Raw genomic sequence first — 26,298 nt, forward strand, 5'->3', positions numbered from 1 at the left:
CAACGAAGCTGTACGAAGAAACCTCTTCAAATTAGGACCTGAGGATGTGGAAAATGCAGACTACGATGAGGTAATTATGAATATGAAGGAAAGGTTCTCGAATCTAGCCACGACAAGGAAAGAAAAATTATTGATTTTGTCGATGCTGCCAAGCTCGTGGTCTATTCAAGACGCCATTGATGAGTTCAAAACCAATAGAAATACAGCAAAAGAGGCAAAACAATTCAAAAATAACTGTCTTGCAACCAAAAATGCTAGGTCGAGTACTTCATTAACAGATGAGACAAAAGAAAAAATAATTCAATATTTTGAAGACGATGAAGTAAGTAGAGCTATGCCTGGCCAAAAAGATTATGTATCTGTAAAAAAAGATGGAAAGCGTCAAGCAATCCAAAAACGATTAATGATGACTACTTTGAAAGAAGCGTATACACGCTTCAAGGAAATTAACGAAAATATTAAGGTAGGTTTTTCCTCATTTGCAAGCCTTCGTCCAAGGCAATGCAAGCTTCTATCCAATTCAGGAACACATAATGTTTGTGTGTGCACAACACACGAAAATATTAACCTAATCTTACATAGTTTGAAAAGAATCAATTTATCAAAGGATATTAAAATGTTAACTGGTAGTCTTTTGTGTGAAAATACAACATCAAATTGCTATCTACGATCTTGTTCGGATTGTCCAGATTCTTCATCATTGGAAAATACTTTATTCGCTGAGTTTGAAGAAAATTATATTGATCAGTTATCATTTGAGCAATGGGTGACCACGGATAGGTGTGACCTAGAAACTATTGTAAAACCTGTAGATGAGTTTGTGTCATTTTTTTGCTTGAAATTAGAAAGTTTAATTCCTCACGACTTTATTAAAACAGAGCAATCCCGCTTTTTAAAAAATACGAAAAATACATTACAAGATGGTGAATTTTTAGTCATTTGTGATTTTTCTGAAAACTATAGCTTTGTATTGCAAGATGAAGTGCAGTCCCATCACTGGAACGTACAACAAGCTACAATTCATCCATTCGTTATTTATTTCAATGGAAGTACACAAATTGAACATTTTAGTTTTATTGTAATTTCCGAAGATTTAAGACACGACTCAGTATCCGTAAATTTGTTCATTGCCAAAATGATTAACTTTTTACGCGTTGATAAGGATAAAGAAATCAGAAAAATATATTTCATGTCTGATGGAGCAGCATCGCAGTACAAAAACCGTAAGAATTTTTCGAGCCTATGTCAATTTAAATCAAAGTACGGAATTGATGCAGAATGGCATTTCTTTGCTACGTCACATGGCAAAGGTCCTTGTGATGCTATTGGAGGAACCATAAAGCGCATGGCCACAAGAGCAAGTTTAGCCAAAGAACGTGAGCATCCAATTAAAACTGCAAAAGAACTATTTGATTGGGCGAATCGCAGAAAAGAAGAAGATTTAACAAAATTATCATTTTGTTTTACTACTACTGAAGAGTACGAATTAACGGCATCAGAGCTCAGCGAGCAATATAATAACGCGAAAACGATCCAAGGAACCCAAAAATTTCACTGTTTCATTCCATTGTCAGAAAATAAAATTAAAGCAAAACTATACTCGAACTGTACTGATAATGATGCAAAAGTGTTCGATATTGTAAAAAAATTGAATAACAATAAATAAATAAATAAGTATTAATAAAATGTTTTCATGATCTCATAGCGCATACCCAAATCCAAAACTTTTAAAGTTTATATATAACATTTAGAAACTCATCGATCATACTCTAAAAAAAATATCCTGGTAAAAAAAATTTTATTTTCGTGTAATCTGTTAATTCATTTTAATTTATACATATATACATATACATATAATATTTATACATATACATAATATTTATACATATAATATACATAATACTAATGAATATATGAAAACGACTTGTTTAATTCACGCAAGGCCCTTAACAATAAAATCAGCAACAAACTGCGGTTCCCGTAATAATTTACACCGAAAAACATTTTTTTTTTCTACTAAATGTGAAAATTGTGACATGTTTGAAATGTCATAACTTTTTTGTTTATTGGTTTACCATCACCAAATTTTTATGGTAGATAGCTAATATAATGGACCATTTTCCCTCAAAAAATTACGTTGGTATTCCGATAGGGTTTTGAGATATTTGAGTTTTTGTGTCAAAAATTATGTTTTTTAATGCAAAAGAAATTTTTTTTTTACTGTGTGTATTTTTTTTTTGAATCTTTATTTAGTTGTCTAACTTTGTTTCTTTAGTTGTCTAACAATCGAACGAACCGTTTTTGCTGTGCAGCTTTTTGAATATTTTTGAACCATTTTCACATACACCCTTTTGAAAAGTTAGTCGTGACTCAATTTGAAGATTTGATATCGGAAAATGACGATTTAGATGGAACTGGAAAACTGTGCTAAGTTTCAGCTCAATAGAAAAAAATGAATTAAAAAATTTACCAAATTTTGGTGCTGTTGCTTGGAATCACTCAACTGAGTCACATTAATCTCTTCTGTTGCATTTTTTGTATGAAACGCTAGTCAAGGAAATTGACTTTCGATCTATAGTGAAAAACTTCCTAAAATCTTTAGTGTTCCACTGTTATAATCGAAAGAGAACGAGAGAGGAGAGAATCTCTCATTTGTACATATTATTATTATTATTAGTTTATTTGTGACACTTTACCACCAGCGTGGCATTCGTGTCAGATTAATTATTTGTAGTAGTTAGTTACATTGTTACTATAGATGAGTTATTAGATTTCTTTAAATAAATTACAGTCTATCAAGAATCGTATTACTGCTTCCTCTCTGTCTTTGTTGTAGGCTAATATTTCATTGAGCGATCCGGTAATACCACAGCGTTTTCTATTTGGCTCCAATCCTTTGCAGTCAACCAGAAGATGACGTACTGTTATATGCACTCCGCAGAAATTGCATGTTGGTGGGGGGTTGGAACTCATCAGATGAGCGTGGGTGATGCGTGTGTGTCCTATCCGCATTCGTGACAGAACTCGTTGTTCGCATGGAGACTTCCGGTCTGAATACCTAGTGGGTGTTGGTTTGATTTCACGTAGATGCACTTGACTTCGATGCCATTCCAACTCCCAAACTTCCCATATTTTACTTTTCATAGTACGAATTGCGTCTTGGGCTGGTATGGGAATGTCCACAGGCGTTAGAGTCCTTCCTTGCTTCGCTAGCTCATCCGCTTTCTCATTGCCAGCAATGCCGGCGTGTCCAGGAATCCAGCTAAAAGTGATGTCTTTTCCCACAACCATCTCCTCGATGGATTGGATCCATGGGTGTTTGGATCGACCTCCACCTAGCGCGTCAATGCAGCTCGCCGAATCAGTCAAAATAATCGTTTTTGCCCTTTGTACATTAGAGACAGCTATTTTTAAAGCAAAGGCTTCCGCAGAAAATATTCCGCATGAATCTGGGAGGCGGAAGCTCAGATTGCTACTACCCGTGACTACACCGGCGCCGATATGTCCGTTATCTTTGGAGCCATCCGTATACAATTTGTCATGTCTACTGTAGCGAGTCGTGATAAAATCATTGAACTTAGGCAGTACAGTGATCTTGTTTTCACCGGCCTTGATATTACGTTTAAGACTATGATCAATAGTTGGGGATGGCGAGTGCCATGCTCTGTCTGTGGTTCTCAACGTTTTACAGATATCGGGAAGGCACCATCCAGTTAGGTCCATCAGCAGTGTTCTGACCCTTTGAATTAAGGGAAGCCCGGTTACATCTTCAGTTTTTTCAAGTAGTCGGACTGCTAGTTGAGTTAAGCGTTGGATTATCGCAAAGTGGAAAGGGAGACAGCCAGCTTCGGCCATAATTGAGATGATCGGGCTTGTTGCGAATACCCCTGTTGCTTGCCGAATAACATCGTTGTATGTTGGACCTAAAATTCTTTCCATGTCTGCAATGTTACAACTTGTTAGCCCTATGCCGAAGTACAGCTTTGAGTGTACAAGTGCGCTTCCTATTTTCAAGAGTGTTGCTCTGCTGCTTCTTTTGAGGCGATATCCAAGTATTCGAAGGATTTGAGTTCGTCTTTGGCAACTTTGCTTTATAGACGAAAAGTGTTTTATAAAATTTAATTTGGAGTCGATTACTACGCCCAGAACTTTCAAGCTTCGTACTCTTGGGATAGGAATATTGTCTATTTTGATTGCTCGACCACATTTGCGGTGGCGTGAGGAGCAGACATGCATTAACTTGGACTTTGTAGGAGCTATAGCAAATCCCACATCAGTGGCCCAACCGACAGCCGCTTTGACAGATTTTTTCATAATCCTACGAATATCTCCGTGATTTTTCCCCTTCACAATAAGGAGCACATCGTCTGCGTAGAGAAGGATTTCTGTACCGGATGGGATAACGTCAAAAATAGGTTGCATAGCCACAAGAAAAAGTGTCACGGAAAGAATCGAGCCTTGAGGCACACCGTTGTGTGCTTTCCTCAGTGAAGACAACGAGCCATTTGCAGCAACTCGAAAGTACCTGTCGCAGAGAAAACTGGAAACAATGTTCATCATTCTTCCTGAAATACGCCATCTGGATAGTGTACGTAGAATCGCTGGTCTATATGTGGTGTCATAGGCTTTTGAGACATCAAGAGAGACGATTTCAACGTGCTCATCCGATTTGAGGTCAATGTATGATTCTAGTGTGGCCAGATGAGAGTCGACACCTTTCCCAGATCTGAAGGCATGTTGACGTGCATCGAGTTTGCCACTGGTTTCCAGCTCGGTGATAAGCCTACGGTTCACCATTCTCTCGAACAGCTTACCAAGGCAACTTAAAAGGGTTATAGGCCGATACCCTTCAGGTTTACTACGATCTGCATCATGTTTTGGGATTGGTATTACTGTACCAACTTTCCACTGCGATGGGAAGATTCCGCTGTCCCATATTCGGTTGTACAAGTTGAGAAGGACAATTTTTGCAGAAAAGGGAAGGCGTTGCAGGAAGGTGTAGCTCACGTTGTCTGCGCCGGTCGAGCTGCCACCTCGTCGGTTAAGTGCCCAAATCAGTTCATCTATTGTGAAGTCTGTGTTGTAGAGCTTGTGGAGGTTGGACCGCTGATTTTTGAAGGTTTCACAGTTATCTGCTTTGTGTTTTCTTCTAAACTGTTCATAGTAGTGTTCATCCGAAGATTTTTTCTGATATTCGTCAGCCAGTGCGTTTGCTACTTTCTCTCCATTGTTGGTGTGCCCAGTTGGCAAGTTCAACGCTATAGTGCTGTTTTTTCTTTTGCCTTGAAGTCTGTTGATGTTATTCCACACCTGGGAAGTTGGTGTGTCAGGGTTAATGCTTTCTACAAAGTTCTCCCAGCTTTTGAGTTTCGCATCGTTGATAGTTTTGCGACAAATGGAACGGGCCTCTTGAAATTGCTTCAAAGCGGTGATTTTCCGTGGGTCATTGTCTTCGAGACGACGGAGGGCTCGTAGGCATTTTCGTCTAGCTTTGATTGTTGCCTCCACTTCACTGTTCCACCATGGTACATATTTCCGTCCGATGTTCCCTGTAGTTTTTGGGATGCTGGATTCCGCGGCAGATATAATTTTATTGGTGAATTCGTCCACCGTCAGAATAGCCCCCGAACAAATACTATTTGTGATGATTTGTTCATAGAGCTCCCAGTTGGCTTTACCAAATATCCATTTGGGTCTGTGTTGTGTTTCACCTCTTTTGCTATGGGTATCAATTAGAATTGGGAGGTGGTCGCTACCAGAGTACTCTAGAAGAGTGTTCCATTTGAATTTAGCTGCATGTGTTGCAGAGCAAAATGATACATCGAGGGCTTGCGATGCTCCAGTGGATGGGTCAATACGTGTGTGAGAACCGTTGTTTAGAATAACCATATCGTGCTGCACTATCATCTCCAGTATGGTTTCACCCCTTTTCTTGCATTCAGATGCTGAATTGGACGTCCTACTTCCCCATGCCGTATGATGAGCATTTACGTCACCAAGTATGAGAGTTGGTTTGGGCAGCTCTTTCAAAAGCTCGTCCAGCGCTTCGACAGCATTTTTATCTTTCGGTGGAAGGTATATTGAGGCAACCGTAATTGGTATCGGTGTGTAAAGTTTCACAGCAACCGCTTGAATTTTGGTTTTCAGATTGATTAACTGGAAGGGGGTTCCAATCTTGATGGCCATTCCAGCACCTTGCCTACCGTGCGGGGAGCAGTGGCTTAAGAAGAGTTTGTAATTCTTCCCAAGACAATTTTGGTCTAATCGATTGCTATCAGCGTTTGTTTCTTGCAGACCAATAATGATAGGCTGATGCTTGCCAATCAAGAGCTGGAGTTCGGTTAAGTGCGAGCGAAGGCCACTAATGTTCCACTGAACGGCAAAGGATGGAGCAGCGTTCCCACCAGAGGGAAACGGTTCGGAGTCAGTCGATGCTTGAGATGGTGAGGGTGAGATGGGTCTGCTAGTAGTGTTGTGATTGGTATTCGTCGTTGGGGGTTGCACGGAGCGTCGGTCGGATGTATTGCTTTCGCTGATGACCTCGCCAGTATCTTTCCAGACGGTTGTTGAGTGCGATGTTGAAGTTACTGCTTTGTCGTTCCTTTGATGATGTGTGCTAGCAAGTTGGTTGATTGCATCAGCACTGGGGATGACTTCTGTACTGGATCCTGCATTAGCGAGGAAAAATGCGGAAGTGGACGGATTTTTGTATTGAAATAGTGTTGTGATACTTGCCCGGGTATAGGGCCAGCCCACGCCAACTGCCGCCAGGGGCTCATCGGAGAACTCCGGAACATCCCTGGTCAGGGTCGACGTGGGAAGCCTCGCGCTTGGCGAATCAGGGTGTGGTGGGGTTGCTGTCACTCGTAGTAGAGATGTGATGCTGCTAGGTCTGTCAGTTGGTGCTGAAGACGACAAGGGTGTGTTCTGAGGAAAGTTGATGTTGGTCGTGTGTTTTTCTGCGTTGGTATGGAAAAAGGCGGGATTTGACTGTTCTCGATAGAATAGTGGTGTAAGGATACTTGCCCGGGAATACGGGCGGCCCACGTCAACTGCCGCCAGGAGCTCGTCGGAATAATCCGGAACATTCCTGGTCAGGGTTGACGTGGGGAGCCTCGCGCTTGGCGAATCAGAGTATTGGAAGACTTCAACCGATGATTTTATGCAGGAACGTCCTGAATTAGAGGGAAAAAGGCTGGCAGTTGTCTGTTCTTGAGATGAATAACTTGAAAAAATACTTGCCCGGTTGAGTGGGCTGCCCACGCCAACAGCCGCCAGAGGCTCGTCGGAATAATCCGGAACATCTCTGGTCAGGGTCGACGTGGGGGGCCTCGCGCGTGGCGAATCATGTTGTAAGACACTTATTGTCTTGCTGGTTGATGGGATGCTAATGAGGTGATGAATTCTATCGTATTCGGCCGCTGTTAGGGCAGAATGTTTCGGTACATCAGTTGTGGTGGTAACTTTTCCAATCTTTGTGATTGTTGAGACTGCGGAGGTCCTTTTTTGTTGATCTGAGTCGTTGTCCGAGTTTTTGCAATTGTCGAGATTGTCGAAGGTCGGGGGTGGAAGTCGTTTATTTAGAATCTTGTCATGTTTAGTGGCGGGGTCGTTCTTGTTGGTAGTCTGGTGAATTGCCTTAGGATGATCCTGGTCCATTATTTGTCTCGGTGTTGGTGGATGCGCTGCTTGTATTCGACTGTGCTGATATTCGCTTTCCCCGGTTGTTTACGGTTTCGGTAGGCGATATTTCCATATGCCGCTTGCTACTTCTGCTGCGCGTTTGTACATTATATTGCTCCCTGTTGTTTCTGAGGTTTTCTAGTTGGTCAGTTTGCGGGGTGATAAAACAATGATCTTTTCTAGATAAACGGTCGCGTTGTGCTGGTTGGTTTTGTGGCATCGTAGTGTTCGATGGGTTTTTAGACGACGATCTTTGACGGGTGGTTGCTATTTGTTGATCACGTTGCGATGTTGATTGACTCTGAGTGCTGGATTTTAAAACGTTTCTCAATACGGCAACTTCTTTCGTCAGTGCTGCCACCTGTTTCTGCAGTGTGACTATCAGGACGTCTTTGGCCGCCAGTTGTTGTTGGATTTGTTCCTGGACTACCCCTGAGAATGTTTCCTGTTTATTTTCTTCTGCGAAGATGCGTCTTGCTTCAGTGATAGAAACGTTTCTGTCCACTTTGAGATGGACAATTTTTTCCTCTTGTTGGTATTTTGGACAAACGCGCGAAGTTGCTTGGTGTTCAGCTTTGCAATGAAGACAGCTTGGAGGATTGGTGCATTGTTCCCCTTCAGGCGTATCGTGTTGTACTGAACATCGAAGGCAGATGCTGGGCTGCTGGCAGAATTTCCTGGAATGTCCATACGATCCGCAGTTAAAGCAAATCATAGGGGAGGGGTAGTAGGGACGGACTGGGATCCGAAGTAAGCCAAAGTAGACGTAATCGGGTACTACTGTGCCGTTGAACGAAAGGACCAACAGCGGTGTATTTTTAAGGGTGCCATTCACTCGTTTTTTGATGCGTCTTACTGATTGAACGCCCTGTGGCTTAAGGTAGTCCAGAATCAGATTTTCATCTTTGTTGACGGTGTCCAAGTCATAGACTACACCTTGAACAGTGTTGAGTGTAGGATGGGGAACGATTTCAATCTCAGTGCCGTCAGTTAGATGGGTGATTTTTGTGAGCTTTTCAAGTATGCTTCGAGAGTTAGTTCGAAGGATGTAGCGTGTTCCGCGACCTTCACGAGTTGCATTCGTTGATCTGGCTTCTTTAACTCCTATTTTCAGCTCTATGGATGCTCCCACAATGATTGAATCTGGCAAAGTTGCTTTTTCTTGCGTTTGATCAACAGAGTCATTTTCCTTTAACTTGCGACGCAAAACAAGCACCATCGTTTGTCCCAAGTCATCTGGCCCAAGCATCCATTCTGGCACATTACTGCGGCATATCGTTCTCTCTGTGCCCCCAGGGGGGCCAGGAGATGCGCCGGACATTAGTCCGGATTGTTGAGTACTATCTATTCCACTTTTATTATCGACAAAACTTTTTCAACGAAACTGGATTTGATCCTTCTTCGTTATCACCTATCACTCGGTATATTGTGCTTTGTTTTCACTATACAGCGACGGCGTATGTGTGGATAAATCAATACACTGCGACGCAACCGCGTGATATGTACACCAACAGTTTATTGTAAAAATCACTTCGGTTGCATTAGAATTCACAAAAACTTCACTATACCGGCGTAGATTCACGTAACGTCTATCGTTTGGCCACAAGCGGCGGATATTTAAAGGTGGTAATTATGCAGAAAAGAGCTAATTTAATATGAGCTATCCGCGCGTGATGATGGGTTGCTGTATCCCGAGCACGAATGATTTGTACATAGGTCCTTTAGTAATGTTCCAAACGAGTAATAATTGTATACATCGCAAGAAATATACTTACCATAAACCTCCCACCTCACACGAACACCTCCCCTTACACTTAGTCTTAAGGATGATCGCTATCATTCTAAATTGGATCAATTGCCAACGAAAATATGGAGTGTGAAAATCTGCTGCCATCTTCCGAACCCCCACAGTGGCTTATCCTCGTGGATACCATCTGCAATTGTCGAACAACGTACAACCTCGTCCTACCGTAGCGTACGTTCCACCGTCACCATCGCTGGCAAGGATTCTCCAACGCAACGCGAGAAATATAAGATGATTCCGAAAGAAACGCAAAAGCTTATGGTTTCACTAACACACCCATTCGTTTGCAACGCCGAAAAATTGCTGTTATAGTGTTTTGATCCATAATATGAGTCGATTTAATCCATAATAAGGATCCTGCTTCCTCATTGATCCACATCTGTGGGGTGGACAACGTTTGGTATTTCTATTGAAATCGACACTTTTTGGTAAAGAACCGCGAATTTTGAGGTGTATTCTCAAAAATAACTATATTCTGCAGTATCAGGAAGATAATTTTGATTTGTACAGCGTCGCCATATTTTTTAATCATATATTTTTTTTCTGAGAAATGACCCTTAGTTGATCCATAACTATGGGGTGACTGTTAAAAAAATCGGAACCTTGTATACAAAAGGGGATCCACAATTGGCAAATTTTGCGTTATGTTATATTTGAATTATCCCTAAGAAGTAAACAGGAGGAAGTCAATGTGAGTTTCGAGAATTTTTGAACGAGCTGTGGAGGTGGGTTTTTCAAATACATATTCTCAAACATCAGCTACGTGGTTTATGGACAACTTTCAGAAGATAACTAACTGTGTACAAGAATGTCTAAGTCTGCCGACGAGATTCTGCTTCCGGTAGCGCCATAAGAAACCCAGCACGACATTGTGCTGCGTTTTCTTAGAAAATGTTTCCGCTTCATGATTCTCACTGACTGCCACAAGACAATAGCTTTGCGCTTACCTATGTAGCTGTAAGCAGAATGTAATCCGAAAGTTTACCTTAACGGTTGGGCTATCTTTGTTGCTGTTGTTCTTCTCGAGACGGAGGGCTGCTGCGCTGCCAGAGCTTACTAGCATTAATTGAATAAATTAGCACTGCAAACAAAGCTGTTGCATCATCCTCTGAGACCCAATGGTTTTGGGTGGTAGTAAACTAGCTTCGGTATGCTTTCAGTGCTAAGGGTTTCTCCTCGCAAGAATGTTGCACGCCACTACGACAATAAACCGTCTATCAAAACAAACGCAAGGTGCTTCGTGGTTCAAGGATTATCCTTATTCATTCTCTTGGATTTTGGACAGAGTAAAATACAGTCGAAGCTGGTCGACTGATTGGTACCTACTCAGAATATTGCTGAAGCATTTATTCCCCTTCCAACCACCATTTGTTGATTTCATGAAATCATGCAACGTGATTCAATGAGCGGGATCACCCCCGCTTTCCGCCGGGTGAAATGTTACGATTTTATGACAGGACATAAATTTGTTTGCGTTCCATCATAAAAAATATGTGATAAAATGCAGCAAACAATCGATGGTAGGCAAGAGTATTAGAAATCGGATGCTTCGACATACCAGCAAGTTGGCAAGTAGGTAGTTGAATTGTTTTTGACGTAAGCAAACCAAGCCGATCTTGAATATATTCAGGTCATTTGAATCCCATAAAATTGAAAAGCTATAAAATGCAAGCTTTAGAAATTTGGCAAGTTCTTCTTAGCATGACAACTTCAATGGGAAAGTTTCTGCTTCTCAACTAAGTGTTCAAGTTTCATTTCCACAATTATTGACTAAAGCTTTCTTTCTCGATGTTGCCATTTTCACATTTAAATATCGTGTGTCAGGCGCGATGATACTCTTTTTCCAGGGAAGACAAGGAGATTTACATTAAGAACACATTCTGGACCGACCGGGAATCGAACCCAGACATCGTTTCACAATTTTTGAATATCGAAGACATGATACATTGAAAAAATGAACTTCCTGTGAAAAGTGGTTTTCTTAAAAAATCAATATTAAAGCTCTAGTAATCGGAATTTGAGACAAAACAGTAAATACAATACTAAAATATTCGAATCAATATTTTTATAAAAACACTTACAAATATCAGCTGATTTATGCATTTGTTTATGCATCACCGTTGGCCTTAAGTGTTCAGAACGCGGATCAAAACGGAACATATTTCAATTATCATCCGTCGGCTTCCAAAGAAATCTAGTCACGTAGAAAAGCAACTGTCGGCAAACTCAAGTGAAAAGTCATGTGGAGTCGACAGTGATTGTAGACGACTCGGTTTGATCGACTTGACTTCTGACAAATGCTTCAATTCACTATGGCTTCGCGGACCCCTTAAGGAGTCATCACGGCCCTCTAGGTGTACGCGGACCACTGGTTGGGAAGCCCTGGCATGAAGTAGTTTTTATTTGACTGCCAAACGATATAAGAATACAAAAATGGTCAATTAGCAAAGAAAGTTCTCAGTTAATAACTGTGGAAGTGCTCATAGGAACACTAAGCTGAGAGTCAGGCTCTCTCCCACTGGGGACGTAAAGCCGAAATGAAGATTATCGCAAATTTGATTATACTTGCATATATCATAGATCGTATCACCAATTATAGGTGACTCTCAGATCCTTACTTTATCCCACCAATCTAGTATCCTTTCCATTACAGCTGTGGAGATGCAGAGGTATATTGGGTCTCTAGTAAAAATGCACCGTTTTAAATGTTGAGCTCTCGATTTGTACACATTGAGAATGGTTAGGTAATCCGAACCTCCATTCATTGAATCACTGTACAACTTTTATTGGTTTGGTCAACCATGGAGTGCGACTATGAAGCGGTCATTTATGCTCATGCTCAAATGCAAACCCAAGTACTTGGTACACTAAGTAAAAATCATTGCAGAAACTTGAAGTTTCAGGACAGTATGTGTTTCAAAAGTTGTTGTAGTAAAGAGCTACAGCATGAGAAAAGAATTTATGAGAACCAGAGTTAAGTTAGACGCACCTACTAGGTTATTGACGCACTATTATGCAGCCCGATGTTCAAAATTATCAAACATTCTCCAAACGAGTAATAATTGTATACATCGCAAGAAATATACTTACCATAAACCTCCCACCTCACACGAACACCTCCCCTTACACTTAGTCTTAAGGATGATCGCTATCATTCTAAATTGGATCAATTGCCAACGAAAATATGGAGTGTGAAAATCTGCTGCCATCTTCCGAACCCCCACAGTGGCTTATCTTCGTGGATACCATCTGCAATTGTCGAACAACGTACAACCTCGTCCTACCGTAGCGTACGTTCCACCGTCACCATCGCTGGCAAGGATTCTCCAACGCAACGGTAAAGCCGAAGCCGAGCAGAGACCGAGTTTGTTGGTTGTTGCGGCTTTCGGCACGTCCTCACCATTTTCCACTCCATGCGTTCGCCGAAGCTGTCTCTATGTCTTTTATAGAAGCATAAAAGCAATATCAAAAAGTCAGCAGCGTATTATCGTTCCACGGAAGAAGGCAAAAAAAATCCCGAGCCATCTTCGGCAGAACCGGAAGAGAGAGCAGCACTGCCGTTGATCCCGTACGTTTCCATCGTAAGGAGGCAGGAAAGGACGAAAAACGTCGAATAAAGAAAAAAATCGTCCAAACTGTAGCACGTTAAGCCCCAAACAATCAACTTAAGATTCAGCTCACGTACGGAATTACGAGATTTTGGTATGCATGCATACGACACATTGTCTGAGGAGCACCGGATGGCAGCAGGGAGCGAAAGTGGAGCCCAGAATTGCACTAAAGCCAAGAAAAATCGCAAACGAAAAAACCCAAAGGACGACCAAAAGTCCCACATTGCATAGTATGAAGAAAAATCGAGTATCATTAGAATCTTAACGTGCCATTTTTCAAGAAAAGTGGGTGAAAAATCTGCTTCTGATGCCCCTGATGATGATGCTCTGATGACTTGTGTACGACGTTTGTTGCGTCGGTCCGTCGTCATCTTTGGCGGCGATTGTACGGGATATCGGAAGCTAAGTTTGGGGTGAATATGGCGGAAAGGATCAGCAGTACGTGCCGGGAGCATATTTGGGTGGGCATTTGGCAAGACATGTGCTGCTTTTGTCGCCCTCTGTGTCTTGGGAGTCAATTTACGGGGGCATCAGATTGTATCGATGACGCATTGATACGGAGAAGATTATGTTGGATTGGATCACAACGGCAAATGCGGATGAAATTTCACAGTATTACATAATTGATGAGATTGAATTTTGCTTATGGAATTCGAAGAACATGAACGGGGGTAAATACAGATAGATACAGAATATAGATCAGATGTCGTATCATTATTCTGTCATAGAAGAAGTGATCTTAGTACTGCATTTTACCTAGAAGCATCTGGAAAAAACTGATTTAAAAGAGAAAAGGTTGGGATATCTAGGAAAGCAGCTTGACAAAACTGTCGAGATTACGTTTGAGGGTGATTAATTTGGAAAATGCTTCATTTTTTGTTGTGTTGTTTCGGCCTTTGCCGAGTATCAATGTTAACTTCCTTTTCCCGGTCAGCTTAGATTGTCGCATAGCCTTTCTAGCGGCTGTTTCAATTGGCTAAGAATGACTAAGTCCACCTCACAGGTCACCCCTAATGCGGCTTCATGCTTACCGTGTCCAGGAATGAAACAAAACCTAACAGCTAACGGAGCTTGTGGAGTACCAGAGTGCCCTCCACAGTATTGTGCCTTTCTTGCGCTACCCGGAGAAATTGTTCAAGTGACCTTATGTTTCGCCAATGGGTTTCACTTCTTCAATTGCAGTCAGAGGGTAAATAAGAGGGGGATTATGGATATGTTGTTATTCTTAATTGCATTGCTAACTGGATCTCCTATAAGTGTGAAATCGCAAAGAGAATTTCGGGATTACATCGCATGAGATTTTTTTTAAATCCGTAAATTTAGGAAAAAGTTGAGAAAACTAAAACGAATTTTCAATTCTGATGCACCAATTGCTTCATATGGATCCAGTCTATGTTGCGGTGAGCGAGATTTGCATATTCATTCAGCCAAAACCTTAGCCTCGGTGGTTTTGTGAGGCGCATTGTTGATACACTGTTTTTAGTGGATTTTAATTCTAAGCGTTGATAATTAATTTTTATTACCGTTTATTGTTGGATGTACTATTTTTGGGGACTTATGAATGCTCTTTTATAATAAGTTTATTGCATTTGAACGAATATTATTGCGTTTACTATTTGATTTTAATTGATTTCCCTCTCAGCCTCGATTTCTGTAGTTAGCCTCGGAACTTGCATGCAAGTCAGTATGGCAAAATTTGTTTTCGCATTTAAAACAGCAATAAGTCGTCAAACGGTTTTTATATGTTTTCCGCTTGGAAAAGACGTGATCTTTTCAATGCAGCTATCGTTTTTTTTGATAAAATGCACCAAAAACAGCCTTGGTTGATTTGTAGTTAGCCTCGAAAGAACCCTACAACAGCAAATTAAATATCGAGGCTAAATCGAGGCTAACTACAAATCGCTGACTTTCTCTCCATTCGTCCGGGAATGAGCCACATACTATTGATTATCTCTAACAGTTTCGCTTTACGAGAGAGAGGTTTTTTATGTGGGGGTAGCCAATACCGTCGGGGCCGGCGGATTTACCAGTACTAGACCCGAGGGCAAAGTTGAGCTCTCGCATGGAGAAGGAGCAATTCAACTGAGAGGTGCCATGGTCCTCCGTAATCACGTAATTGGATAAATTAGCATGATTGTTAGTGATTCTTTGGCGGAAAACTGGATCGTATGCATCGATGCTGACTAGACTACCAAAGTAATTTCCCAGGGCTTCGGCAACCGCAGAAGGCTCAGTGATCGTTGACCCTTGGATGTCAAGGGAAATTGGCTGGATTTTCCTTTTACTACTTAGGGCGTTAATCTTCCCCCATAAATCTGCCGAGGTTTGGAAAGAATTCATGGAATCAAGAAATTTTTCCCATGGTAACCGCTTGGCTGTTCTTATGGTGGAACAACATTTTATGTTGACGGCTCGGTAAATTCTGAGTTTATCTTCTTTCTCCGGATGGTCGTTGGGAAGCCTTTTAAGTGCTCTCGGGCTGGTGTATTTTTTCTTAGCTCGAAAATCAAAAGAATTTATTTTTGGTTTATGCCTTGGGCTATAACACGCATATAAGGAAAGCTTCCTATGACTTCTGAAACAATTTTTAATTAAAAAAAATGTTTGAAAAATTGTAAAAAAGAATCAAAGAAGTAGATTTGAGTACCTTGTACCTTTTAAGTGGATACGAGTAACTGGCACTGAAGAAGCCTACAAGTCGAAATACGCGTATCTGCCAAAGATTAGTAATTAAGGCGGGATTATTTGAAATTCTGCTTAGAGGGTTCGAATGTATCAATAAAAGTAAAAATTGTATTCTTTCATAACCTACAAATGTCTGGGTCTAATATGTACATTAGTGTGGGTTAGTGTGCATTTGGGTTTCGTAACAATTATGCAAAATTTCAAATTTCCGGTGAAACTGTATTTTAGCGCCAGCCGCTCAAAGTTTGTATGTGATTTACTATGGAAAAACTTACTTTTGCTAAGAAAAATCTTCAGAGGTCACCCATTGACCTCTATAAAAATTCTGAACGCATACCTCGATAGGAACGGTGTGAACTTCAATTGTTTTAAACAGTATTTCCTAGTCGTGGTTTTCTCGAACTCTCCAAAAAGCAAATTCGGGTTCTACGATGGACATCAGAAGTTTCTTTGCTGTGAAAGCGAAAGCGTCAGAGTCAGGTGAGCACACAAAATTCTGTCTTATTGGGTAGGTACAATATTTTTCATTTTCACGCATCCTAGATAAAAAAGAAAGCGACGAACTTTCGGTCACAGCGACAGGTGATGAAAAATCTGCGGAAAGTCCCTGTAAGAAGGTCCGCTATTCGGAAAGTAGTAGTATCACCGTACCGTCCACATCGGGTTCCACGTTAAATGATAATTTCAGCAATATTTTTGGCTTATTCGTGGGAAAGCAGGCATTTTTTAATTTTACCTTTTTTCCAATTCAACTACATTTGGGATCATCTTACAGATTAGTGATTCGCAAAAATTCAAACTGCTGACCAATTCGTGGAAACTGGATATTGGTTTCAAGTTCCCTTCATCAGGTCCACGAAATCTGAAATTTAATCTACGATGGCTAGGAGAATGGAACTGGCTCACGTACTCTCTTTCTCAAGATGGGGCATACTGCAAATTTTGCGCTCTATTTGCAACGACAGTCGGTCAGCAAGGTAGTCAAGGTGGAAAGCTTGTGAAACAAGCTAATACGCAATGGAAAAAGGCAACGGAAGATTTTCGCCACCATGAAGGTACGAAATATCATTCGTTTTGTATAGAAAAGGCAGGGCTGTTTACGGCTACGTCCTCTGAGTCAATTACTAGTATTGACAAGGCTCTTGATGATGGAAAAAACTCTCAAGAGGAGAAAAACAGAGAGACTCTGAAACCGATTATTAAAACAGCTATGTTTTTGGCCCAGCGTGGACTAGCTTCCCAAGTAACACCAACTACATCTTTTTGTGCAGCATTAACGATATATTGTTATATTGAAGCTCTATTTGAGTATTATATAACATCTTGTGTTATATACGAGCTATAGTACAGTATTCGAAAAACATGTCATTCAAGATCATGAATTAGAAATAAATCAAACGGTCTAGGTATTATTATTGTAGCTTCATGAGCGTTAATATAACTTTTTTAAGATAGCGCTAAAAAAGTATTTTGAACTAGTTTTCAATAACATTCAAACACCATGAAGATGCATTAACATCAGGCAAGTGGTTCATATTGACCCGGGCCTTTCTAACCCACTCCCGTATGACGCTCAAAGTTTTGGTCTTAATTTTTAAGGTGACAATAAGACAATTTTCAGCTGGTATAAACTTTATAAAGTATTTTACACCTATCAAAGTGGAGGCTATATAAGCACTTCGCACGACTTTTCCACACTTTTACAATCAGACCTACGATGCCACAAAAATTTGATGAAAATAAAAAAAAGTTTTCACCCGGTCTCGAACACGTGACCTTTGGATTCAGAAGTCAACACCTTATCACTACACCACCAAGTAATGCATAGTGGGGCCGAGATTGTTTACCAATATAAATGCAAGCATTCTATACAGTAGCACATGCTCTGTTATTCTTTGAAGTCCATCGTCATCACAGCTAAGCTACAGCGATTGCATTCGATTCTATTCGAGATATTGACATATGATGTGTTACAACAGTATTATAATCCTATTGAAAAACATCTTGTGGTGAAATACGGTCATTGTAAGGTTTGATGATTACAAGTTGCCTCACAACGCTCAATAAAAAAAAACATATGTTTCTGATGCGTATTGAATACGTTGATTATACAAGTATTTGACTTCATTACCTTTCTTGAAAATGAGATGCTAAGTAAAACGTCATTAGCGCATTATAAACACCTGTTTGAGCCAACTTGATGATTTGAGATTTATGCATGTTATTTTTACGTCGTAAATACGTTGTGCAAACAAACTATGCAAGCGCTTCAGTTGCCACGTGGTACGTACGAATGCAAAGTAAGAATTTGCCCGGGGCAACATTGACGGTTCAAAAAATTGCCACGGCACAGTATATAAAGTCGTTTGGTTTATGCTGTTCGAATGTCAATTTGAGAAGTGAGCACAATAAACACATTGTGATTATCCACAAGTAGTGTGATATTCAGGGTAGTTCGATTGATATTAATATGGATGTTACTTAGTAACATGATTTTCATAGAAAATTTAGAATATTTAATCGATAAACATCCGAACATTTTTTGACGGCTCTGCAGGAAAACGCCATATTGTGCTTCTGACATTGGGAATTGATCCGCTGAAAAATTATATGACGGCACACATATTTTTAGGATAGTTTGTTTTGTTTTTCCATTTCATTGAGGCGCATGAATTTACAATTAATAAAATAGTGCATTTCACAATAAATCTGGAGCCGCACACAGTTTGAGTACACTATTGGGAATCAACAGAAGAAAAGTTAATAATCACCATAAGCAATTCGTGAAGAGAAAAAAAAAAAACATTCGCTTTCATTATTTTGATTTTGTTTTTAACTGATGCTATCAAAACAAAAATAGATGTACAGGTATGTTCCGTTTTTATCAACACGATCGGCGATTTTCAGTTGACAAAAACGGAACCGTGACAAAAACGGAATAATTTTCTTAGTCAAAATATTTTACAAATTTGAAATAAAAATTGCAGTTTTGTCAAGATAATACACATTTTCATGCACAGTATTGATGTTTAGGAGGTGTGAGGAGCATTTAGATTGTTCATTCTTATAGGTTCGTAATGGAAGTTGATTTCAGAGTCCTATCAATCAATATGATTTTGTAGTAAATCATTATTAGTTTTAGTTTTCTTAGTTACTTATTTTACTTTTGCTGGCTCTACGTCCTTCGAGACATGACTTGTGCCACAATGTTACGTCAACTAACTCGGTCCATGGCTGCTATCCTCCAATTTCTCGAGCGCCCCACACTTCCAAGATTCTGCTCCACTAGGTCAAACTGCCTAGCTCGTTGCGCTCCCCTTCGTCTTGTACCGGCCGGATTTGATGTGAACACCATTTTTGAGGGATTGTTGTTCGGCATTCTCACAACGTGTCCCGCCCATCGTACCCTTCCAGCATTGGCGATTTTCTGAATACTGGGTTCACCGTAGAGTTGCGCAAGCTCGTGGTTCATTCTTCTCCTCCATACGCCGTTCTCACATACTTCGCCGAAGATCGTTCTAAGCACACGTCGTTCAAAAACTCCTAGCGCTTGCAGGTCCTCTTCGAGCATTCTTAGTTAGAATTTCAATAAATGTAATATAGAATATTAAAACGATAATCACATAAATGTCTTTTGCATCACAAGTTACGCCATATTTGTAAAAATAACTCAAAGAAGTGGGGCAAACTGATCATTTTTTTACGAAAGAATAAACAAGAAACAACTTCTTTTTCTACTGTTCATCCTCATCCTTCTTCTTCTTCTTCTTCTTTATGGCATTACATCCCCAATTGAGAAAGAGCCTTCTTTTCAACTTAGTGTTCTCATAAACACTTCCGCAGCTTTTTTGAGAGCTTTTTTGCCAAGGTACATTTTTTTTGCATTTTTGGTCATATTCGATTGATGATTAATTGTGGAGTTGTGTTGCGAAAGTTTTGCAATTGAAATGAATACTTACGGTTTCCTGTGCTTTGAATTGCCAAATTTAACAGTAAAATCATTGTGGTGATCTTTCTTCTAAAGCTATTACTACCAACTTCGACAAGGATGCACTAATCACCAATCTAGAACAGCATCACCATCGCCTTTTAGCTTTAAGGCTCAAAAGCAATGCTAGTGGAACGGCAATGGAAAGCGGAACCAGTTCGTCAGCATGAACTGTAGCATGCTTGTCGACCCAGACTTGGTTCACTTTCGTTCGTTGACAGCTCTGTCAGGATGGTGTGATTCACGCTGGCGAGCCGGTTCCGCTTTCCATTGCTGTTACGCTATAATTGCGTTTGGTACTTTACGTTAGATCACAAATAGACTGGCAATAAACTAACTTAAGTTATAGTTTTTTATTGAGTAAAAATAATATTAAACAACTGAGAGATGAGACCGCTGGTTTAGATTGCGATCTCCCAAAAGTCAAGGGAACCTGTCACCAACTGTCACTGGGAAACCAACACAGTTATTACAGATAATTTTCCAAATCGTTTCATTCACTCAAGTAAGTCTATCAGGCCGTTCTAACAACAGAATCTTCTGCAGATTGCTTAGTTTTGCTGGACCTCTTCTCCTACCATTTGGAACAGGATCTAATCAATTGTTGTTTGCTATAATTTATGCAATGCTATCAAGTTTGAGAGATAGAAGGGAATGTCCAAAGTATGACCAGGTCGACAGTCTTATCAAGAATAAAATAAACTCGATCATACCTTTTGCCATTGCTTAAACATTTTTGATTTAGTTCCCAAGTGCATCCCTTATCGAAAAGAGCTGAACATGTATGGGATCGTACATTAATCATGTAAGCGGTTATGGGAAGAGGCAGAGGGATTTGAGATATCTTAAGTGCCATACAAATTATTTTTTATTTTCATACAAAAATTCATACCATAGGAGGAGGGAGGTATACTGCCCATAAAGGCATAACTGTCCCATATGGAAAAAGTAGGCATTGATAAAAAGCGCTCAAAGTTTGAAGTTTATCTTCTCATACAAAAATTCATATTTTTTTAGCACATTTCTGCAGGTCATATTCATTTAACGATTCTACCCCATTACCCCGAATGCCATTTCCCCGATTGCCATCACCCCGAATTCCATTACCCCGAATGTACCATTACCCCGAATTCCATCACCCCGAATGCAATTTCCCCGAATTTACAATTATCATGACATGATGATATTGATGACATTTCCCCGCGATATTGGAATTCGGGGTAATGTCATTCGAGGTGATGGGACGTTCGGGGTTTTGGAATTCGGGGTAATGGCGTTCAGGTTAATGGCATTCGGGGTAATGGGATTTGGGGTAATGGGGTAGAATCTCATTTAACACCACTGTACAGATAACTCATTTTGCTTCTATTCATCAGCATAAAATATAAACTTGAACATAATTTACGTTTCGCAGTTGCTGTGGGGGTTGAAAGTTAGTTCATATAGAGACTGTTATGCCTTTATTTTTCAATATGGGACTGCACCAACTTCATATTTTTCCACAACATTTTCGAACAAAGTGTGTTAATTTTGAAATGCATAGTAAAGTGTACATTAAAACATGGACGTTGCGACGAAAAAAGGTGTTGACTCGAAAATCCATATGGGACAGTTATGCTTTTATGGGCAGTTTATATGTCTATCAAATTTACATAAAAAATTCTAACGCTTCAGTCGTCGCGCTGTTGTATTTTGTATGTAGTGAAAAAACCTCGTTTTTCGTTCACAACAACAGCGTGGTGGTTCTGACGGTGGCCAACCACGCGACGACTGGAAGGTTAAGCCATATTATATAAGAAAAAAGGAGAGGTATCTGCAACTCTCTTAAGTACGTATTCAACTAATCACAATTTCCAGTTGTTGCTAGGACGTGGCCAGAGAAACTCTCGATTGTTGAAAGATGGGCCAATCTTATCCAACAGAACATGCTACGTTTGAAAACTCCAATTGAATAATTGCATAAGAAAGAGTCAAACCTTATGGAATCGTATATGACTTGACACCTACCATGTATCTTCTACTTCTTTTCTGGCGTTACGTCCCCACTGGGACAGAGCCTGCTTCTCATCTTAGTGTTCTTATGAGCACTTCCACAGTTATTAACTGAGAGCTTACTATGCCAATGACCATTTTTGCATGCGTATATCGTGTGGCAGGTACGAAGATACTCTATGCCCTGGGAAGTCGATAAAATTTCCAACCCGAAAAGATCCTCGACCGGTGGGATTCGAACCCACGACCCTCAGCTTGGTCTTGCTGAATAACAGTGCGTTTACCGCTACGGCTATCTGGGCCCCATGACCCTACCTACCATGTATCGTAGATGCTCAATATTAGCAAAATGTCGAAAATTCATCTCTGAAGCTTTTAAAAAGCATTTCAATTGCTTTTAAATAAGTATTTAGTTTATATTCGGAATATTTTGAAAATTTAAAAAAATCAATTTTTGTGTGTTGATAAAAACGGAATAATTTGTTGATGAAATCGGAACGTGACAAAATCGGAGCGTGACAAAATCGGAACGTGATAAAAACGGAACATACCTGTAATTTGTAAAACAATACATCTTCTTAGCTTCAATATAACAAGTAAGTTTTAGTAATACATCTTTAACACATAATTGTATGTTCTAATTATGTATTGGGAAACATCTTCTATGACATAAAAGATGTTTTATAAGCCGCCATTTTTTGCGCTGTTTCGGTGATATAAGTGTACAAAATAAAGTTATCCATATTCACCACAAAACATACCAATTTGTATGAATCAAGTATTTTATTCATTTATAAAACAAGTTGTGTTACTTGGGATTTTAGGGGTCATCGGGATACTGACACATTTCAGTTGAATGAAGGCTTGAAAAAGGAAGAAGGTAACTTTAGGTATCTTCTGAAGTTTCGTGTTGAATCAGGAGATAACGTTCTGAAGAGTCATTTGGAGAATTCAGCAAAAAATGCTAGGTATATCAGTTGGAAATCGCAGAACGATATAATTCAAACATTCAACAATATAATTTACGAAAACTTGTTGATCGAGTCAACAAGGCCAGGTACTTTACCGTCATAAGCGATGAAACAACTGATATATCGAACGTTTGTCAGCTTTCCTTGTGCGTGAGGTTTGTTGAGAACAATATTGTTTGCGAAGAGTTTTTGCAGTTTATTCCGGTAACAGACGTCACAGGGAAAGGTCTGGCTGATGTAATTTGTACAGCCCTGGTTGATATCGGAATCAATACGAAGTACCTTGTTGGTCAGGGATACGACGGCGCTCGTGCTATGAGCGGACAGATTAGAGGCGCCCAGGCGTTTGTTCGGGAACTTTACCCAAAGGCATTGTACGTCCACTGCTGCTCTCACGTTTTGAATCTGTCAATTTTCGAGGGTTGTTCAGTTCCAGCGATCCGAAAATGTATGGGAGTAATCGAAAGCGTGTACAATTTCTTCAATTCTCCCAAAAGGGCAAATGTTCTGAAAATAGAAACCGACAAGATTGAGAAAAATGGTCTTATGGCAGAAAAACTGAAAAGGATGTGCCCTACACGATGGGTCCAACGTCACGACTCAGTAAGAACGTTCAATGACTTGTTACATTCTATTTTTGCAGCATTGGATGTCATTAAAACATGGACGGACAAGAAGGCCGCAATGGATGCTTCGGTCGTTCAGGCTTCCATTGAAAAACCTCAATTCTTGGTTAGCCTTTGCATAACAGACCATATCTTCTCTATTACATGTCCGCTCACTGTGTATTTGCAAAAGGAATGTCTCGATTTGGCTGAAGCAATGAACGCAGCAATAATTACCAAAAATGCTCTGTGTGAGTTGCAAGATGATGCAGTGAGTGCTTTCAGTAAGATATTTACTGAAGTGAATATGATCTGCGAACCTCTCGATGTGCCTGTTACCAAACCCAGAAGAGTTGGATGTCAGACAGTAACAAGTTGGAGACCCCCGAAGAGTTTTATAAAAAAATATTTTTGCCTTTTCTGCAAAACACAGTGTATGCGTTAGACGAAAAGTTTCTCAAACATGCCGATATTCTGGAACCCTTTCAAAAGCTACTGGATACAGGATCAGATGCATCGAAAATCTCGCAGTCAGTGCAGCATCTATCCGAATTTTACGACCTACAGAGCACAGGAATTCCCGGAGAAGCGATCCTCTGGTATTCAATTATCAAGGAGAAGAAACCACGGAATGCTATCGAAGCACTGAAGTTGTGCAATGTCGATTTTCTTCCTACCATGCATCAACTGCTAACGATAATGGCAACGCTTCCTGTCACAACTTGCTGCGCCGAACGATCATTCTCATCATTAAAGAACTTGAAAACGTATTTGAGAAACAGCACAGGTGAAGAGCGATTGAACGGTATCGCGTTGATGTATGTGCATCATAATGTAGCTGTAGATGAAGAAGAAGTTTTAGATGAACTCTCGATCAAACCGCGAAGAATGAAAATTTGAATCAGATTGTTGTATTTTCGTTTAATGCGTTTCACCATGTGTTTTAAAAAGTTAAATATATAACAATTTTTCAACTCTCCATTTGTTCGTTACTTATTACCAGAAAGCATTACCTTGAAGTTGACAGGTGCACAACAATGGAAGACAAGTGCAAGAAATGTTTCGCAGACATCGACACCATGGAGCATCTCTATACTGTGTGCGAAGGAAAATGTGCCGGGCAGTTTCATGCATCTTGCGTTGGTGTGAGTGAAGATCAGCTATGTGCGCTATCCAAAAACATAATTTGGATATGCGACAGCTGCATGGTCGATTTTTGTAGAGCAAGAGATGATATGTCGGGATCGTGTAACACTCCTTCCCCCGCTGGAACCTCGATCAACGCTGAACTGGAAGAGATGAAATCGCAAATAGCAAGTTTGACCAGTGCGGTAGCCAAATTGAATCTTTCCATTGCGCCGTTTGAGTCTGCAAAACAACACTCAACTCCAATCACATCGCCGAAGCTAGTGAACAATGCAAGTGTGTGTATGAGCGACTGCACGGCTGGACTCAATTCAAATGATTCTTTCTCGTTACTCCTAACAAACATCGATACACACGTCACTGAGAATGATATTGTTTGTTTAGTGTCTGAATCTCTTTGCGTGCCTAGACCCGAATGCATGACGGTGACAAAGTTGGAAAAGCTGCGAGGATTTAGATTTCATTTCCTTCAAAATTGTTTTGCACGAGAGATGGAAGCAATCAGCTTTAAATGCAAACAGCTGGCCACGTGGGATGAAATTTCGGGAGTTCACTCGAAGAAGCAGCTCTCCTTGGAAACCATCAGCGAGTATAAATGCAAGTGTATAGGCAATGTACCGAAAATATTTGCACTTTTGTAAAATAGTAAATTGTAGTTGTCTGTTAAGAGTCGTAAATTGTTTTGTAGAACTTCTGTTTCAGTATATTCTGTTTCCCTTTTTGTTTTTGGATGTAATTAAAGCCATTGATTGGAAACGTAGATTCAGATAGTTAAATTGTGAATGAAGTTATCTGCGTAATAAGTGTTTGATTATGTTTTGTGATATGTGATATATTAATTTAAGCATATACAGTCTGTACAGTAAACTGGAGACGGTGAAATAAATAAATTAATGTAAGTCGGATCAATCCGTTGCAGCTGTCGAATAAACTTTGTTATCATACATTAAGTCGCATAAGAGTACAGACTAATTCGCAAGAAAATCTACACACTCGCATTGCATGTTATGTTTCATCATATAAAATATGCACGTATATCGCCTTCACTTTGGTACGTATAAGGCCTTTTCGCGACATCTTAAACGTGAAACTTGGCACATATAAGCGTCGCATAACGCAAAAGGTGATTTGGTTATGCGCACATTCTGGTGGTCTGGGATGTTTTCACTTTCGGTGATTTGGGACACTCTTGTCCTTGCATGAAGTGATCTCACAATTGCCATTTTTCTAAGAGGAAATTTTTCTAAGAGGAATTTTTCCTTTCACGGGAAAAGTGGACGTCTGGCTATTTGGAAAGAAGTTAATCAAACAATAGCTTCTATCCTAACTAACCCATATCCCATTATCCCGAACGCACTATAGCCCCGACTTACATAATCTCGAATGCAGGTATGTTACGAGTAACAGTTACCCCGAGTGTACAACTACTTGCAATGGCATTTCCCGCGATAATGAAATTCTGGATACCCTACAAATATAGTTACTGCATTAGAGTTGAGCAAATCATTCTTCAGCTGAAAACATAAAAATTTAGCTGAATAAGTTATTATTCAGCCACATGGTACTTGAGTAACCTCATAAGAGATAATGGGCCATTCGTGGCATTAGAATTCGTGGTGACGGAATTCGCGGTAATAGGATTCGGGATAATGGGATAGAATCCAAAGGATATTGTATGTTACACTGATGATTCTCTTCTTCAATATAATGCAGGTGCTGGTGTGTATTCTCGTGAGCTAAGGCTGAATCAGTTATACTCACTTGGTTGGTAAACACTGCCCCGTTTTTCAGGCGGAAATGTTTGCTGTTATTT

This window comes from Aedes aegypti, chromosome 2 (genome assembly GCF_002204515.2).
Source record: "Aedes aegypti strain LVP_AGWG chromosome 2, AaegL5.0 Primary Assembly, whole genome shotgun sequence".
Lineage (NCBI taxonomy): Eukaryota > Metazoa > Arthropoda > Insecta > Diptera > Culicidae > Aedes > Aedes aegypti.